This window comes from Triticum urartu, unplaced genomic scaffold (assembly GCF_003073215.2).
Source record: "Triticum urartu cultivar G1812 unplaced genomic scaffold, Tu2.1 TuUngrouped_contig_8093, whole genome shotgun sequence".
Classification (NCBI taxonomy): Eukaryota; Viridiplantae; Streptophyta; class Magnoliopsida; order Poales; family Poaceae; genus Triticum; species Triticum urartu.
Genome location: NW_024119005.1, coordinates 2,204 through 6,710, shown reverse-complemented (window position 1 = coordinate 6,710; position 4,507 = coordinate 2,204). Strand labels below are relative to the sequence as shown.

General features: G+C 48.8%; 1 pseudogene; it reads right to left on the bottom strand.

The window, feature by feature from the left end:
* Positions 1–1,662: 1,662 nt before the first annotated feature.
* On the bottom strand, positions 1,663–2,840 carry LOC125531783 (annotated as a pseudogene).
* Positions 2,841–4,507: the final 1,667 nt, after the last annotated feature.

Genomic DNA, 4,507 nt, shown 5'->3' with positions numbered 1-4,507 from the left:
AGGGTTTCGGTTAGGGTTCTAGAGGTGAGCGAAGGTGAAGCGGCACGGCAGTGGACTAGGCAGGGTGGTGTGGCAACGAGAGGCATGTCGCCGTAAGGTGGTAGCAGACCAGCCTCATGGACCGGGCGAGGCAGCTCGTCCTCAGATTCGGTTTCAAAGACGTGAGAGTTGGCCCTCGTGAACTGTGATGCGATGAAACCATGGAGAGACGATCCCGCAGTGCCTGGGTGTAGAACGGGGATGAACTAGTGTGGGTGGGTGCGTGGAGTGGAGTGGTGGGAGTGGGCGGAGGGGCGGAGGTGCGTGGTAGTGAGGGTGGATGCAGGGGGACCCCATTTGTGGTGACGGGAACGCCGTGGAGGATGAAAAGAGAGGGGACGCAGACAACGGGGAAGGGCTCCGAGAGGATGATAGGAACGTCGCCGATCATGAGTGTGCGTGGGTCACGGGGCGGCGCCGATGATGAGCTACCAGGATTCATGTTGTGAGGGCAGAAAGCTGGATTAGGGCTTGAAGGAAACGCATCAGGGAGTGAAGGGAAGAGAGGCTAGATCCATTGGTACCTGCAGTTGTGGCTGCGGTGGCCGTTCCGCCAACACCGGGCACAGCGGATAGGGTCACGGCAGACTTCTACACAGTGGTCTAGGGCGAGGCACCGAAAGCAGCGTCTTCTCTTCTTGGTGGATGGTGGTGGATGAGAACGAAGATGGAGGGGGAGAAGAGGCCGATGAGTTATATATGTGGGGCGTTGTTGCGGATGACTGTGAGTGCGGGGGGGGGAGGAGAGAAGAGCATCTCGATATGAGGTCGTTGTGGCATTCTTGGACCGCATGGGCAACATATCTGGTGTCAGTGAAGCATGATCCATTGCGTGCTGCTGCAATGCGTGAGGCGACTGGAGCGTGTGGCGTGGTGAATGAGCGGACGGGTTAGGCTGCACAATGGGTTTAAGCGTGATGATGATGGCTAGATGCCGGTCAGGGGTAGCTTGGGGGCGGCATGGGCGAGCGAGAGCATGACCGCGCGGCTTCGTTGGTTCCCAATGCAGGATTCTCGCAAAGTGCGGCTACAGGGGCCGTGCGGGGGGAGACAGGAGGCGATGTAGCATCGTCTGGATTAGACACGGGGGGAGCAAGTGGGGTGCCCAGATTTGGCATATACTGAGAGGCAGGAGGGGATGCCTGGGTTCCCGCGCGCTCCTCGCACGCATGCGCAGCCCATCTCCCTGCGTACGGATATTTTGGGAGATTTGGTTTGTCCGAGGCCGCCGCGCAGTCATCATTGTGCATGGGGTGGGCCAGGGGCTCATGCAGAGCTGACCGGACGTGTAGCGAGCCCATGAGGGGGGACGGGTGCGGTACATGGACAGGCGGTCGAGGTTGATCAAAAGGGCCAAGGACGGATGCAGATCATGGTGGCAGAGGGAATAAGAAAAAAATTATATAACGCATGGAAGCGACTGTAGTAAGCAATGGCTGGTTCTAGCTGGTCAAAAAGAAAAAGACAAAAACCTTCAAAGTCAAGGGACCAATGGTTGAGAATTTGAACTTTGGCCGAGCGGGAGAAGATGCTAAAATGAGCTCATGAACCTTGACTGCATGGAAATCTTGTTTGACCGAAAAACTGTGGTTTAAGGCTGACTCAACCAACACTTCATCAGGCCTAACACTAATTGGCATGAAAGTCATGCAGAAAAAATGAGTGTGAGAGGTGTATTGTACGTGAGGAGAGAGATGGTTAAAGCGGTTAACATTCAGCATACGGTAAAAAAAGCTAATACCAGGCCGATAACGTCTCACCTTAGGCTGATCCAGAGCTGGTGACGCTGATGGCAGAGATGCAGAAACGACCGCCAACGGGGAGGACGACGTGGCACCGTATGAAGGAGGCATGACCTCGCCGAAAAGCGAGCATCCGATGCCACCCAGGAGCGGCGGCCAGGGGAAACAAATCAACATGCCCAGTTTGCGGAAATCTCCAATGGAGGCGGTGAGCTTGGCAACTGCGGGGTTGGCGACGATGAACGAGAAACATGAGTCATCGTCGTCAGTGACATTGAAGTGGTGGTAGTGGCCACCGAACAGGCAAGCAACGATTAGAGCCATTGAGCTTGCATAGAGGGTGAACGGAAACTGGATGACATGCGCATGCATGCGGCATCCATGTAGCTGGGAGCATGGGTCGATGGTGACTGGAGATCGGAGCTGCGTCCATACCACGCCTTCAAAGTGAAGACATGGGTCATCTGGAATTTGCAGGAGGTGAGCTAGCGACATGCATGAGGCAGCAGCAGGAGGAGGTGGTGGAAGCAGGGGTAGGGTTCTAGCGAAGGAGAAAGCGTGGTTGCGGTGGCGGACCCTGGTTTGGGCTAGGATGATCTCTACGACTCGCGAGGAAGCCACATGGAAGCGGAAGACAAGAGGAGAGCACATGGAGATGAAGAAATCAGCAGCACAGCCGCCAAGGGCAGCCTGGAGCAGAGTAGCGACGATGATGGCATCAAGGTGGCGGTTAGAGAAGTCGAAGACGATCTAGAGGGGCATTGCGAGGTGTAGTTCCGGAGTGGTAATGGCGAGACGGTAGTAGTAGCTACAGTTGTCTTCAAATTCCAGACCCATGGCGTTGCCGCATCCCAGGAAGCAGCAAAGAGCCACCAGGCCAGCTTTGACATGGGGTAGGTCAAAGAATGGCGATGGAGGTGGCGCAACAAAGGGGAGAAGCGCGTCCAGGGGACTGGTGGCGAGGGTGAGTTCAAGTGGAGAGGCTTTCGGAGGGTTTGTCGTGGCCGGGGGGTGGGTGGAGGCCGGAGGTTGGGTGGGAGGTGGGGAGAGTGGAGCCATCTTCGCCAGCGAGGGTCTCCCCGAAGGCCTCCTGTTCTACTTCCTAAAGGCATATTAGGTACATGGAAAAGGGAATTCCAACGATGGCAAGTGGAGGACATACTACTGTATGATTTTTATTTGTCAAAGGTGACAAAGCAGATAAGCTGGAAAATGCTTAACTCTTGGCAAGCCAATAGGAGTATCCTAGTGGTTGGATACACTCGGTTCTCTTAGATCATTGACAGTGATGGGGGTGGCACCGTTGCTACTTCATGCTGGGACATGTTGCTTATGTTCCCTAACCTACATCTCGGAATGAGTCGAGCAATGTGCTAGAATCACTACACAGAGTACATACTCCATGTAAGTTCTATCTGGTACACTTCTCCAGAATCACATCGCTGAAGTGTTCAACATCTTGAACCTTGTACGCCCAAAGTTCTTCAAGATAGTATCATCTTGACTGTATAATGAGTCAAATATCAATATCAGCTCGCATGATTTCAAAAGGAGTCACTGATAAATTCACAAAGTCAGTCAAAGGGACCCTGCTGCAATGACGATAATTTCACGAGGAAAGCACATGCTATAAGAAGTCCCAAAGAAATTATCGCTGTAAGGCAAAAAAATCGTCATTTTGTTTGTTCTCATTCTCCTTTGCTTCCTTTGTTTTTTATCATGTGCCTATAAACATCTTATATCTTGAGACAGAGGTAATAGCAATCATCTATCTTATGCATTAGAAACAAAAACATAGGATATCTATGTATCAATATACTTACTATCGCCTCCTTCCAAATAAATATATATACTTACTGCTGCCTCCTTGCAAATAAATATATATACTTACTGTCGCCGTTCATATTCCTTTGTATATGTGCCTAGTTTTGTTTTCTTGGTTGATATTGTTGGGCTTATACAGCGGTCTCCTTATACGAGGGTAAACAACACATTTTCGAAACATGTTTTTCTTCTGTGAAATTGCAAATCAAGGAAACTCTACTTTAATGATGTGCATCTAGCTTAACTTTAGTGATTATACTATTTATATTAGTGGGTTTATGTAAAAAAAATGTATAAACTATATGCTAAGTATCTCGGATTTGTGCAGAGGGTTTTACACAAAATCCATATTTTTTCTCTTTGCTTACTCCAAAAAGATGTGAATTTTGCAAAGTTTCATCGATGTTCCCATGATATAACATGTACACTTGCATAGTAAAAACACATATATTGAGTGCCTCAATAACTTTTATATATATTGACTACTCAAATTCTAGGTTTATTGTTTTTCCATCCGAGACACGTAGTATGTTGTTCCACCGAATGTTGCAAGTGTACATGCATGTTAAATCACGATGAACACTATATAATATATTTTTAAATTCATGAGTGAGTGCAAAGAGGGCAATATATGGATTTTGCATGTAATTCCACTTTGGAGTATTGGATTCTGTATCAAAGTTGACTAGGGTTTTCTGTGCCTGTAATTCTAAAGTGTGATACTCTCTCTGATCAATATTAATTGACGTTGCTTTAGTATAACTTTGTACTACTTGAGTTTATTTTAGTGAAAAGTGCACCACATACATTTCCACCTAGTTGTCTTTTTTTGTAGACATAAGAAAAACTTCGGCGACTTAGTATTAGCAAACCAGTATTTTAATTCCTTCTTGAGACATAAA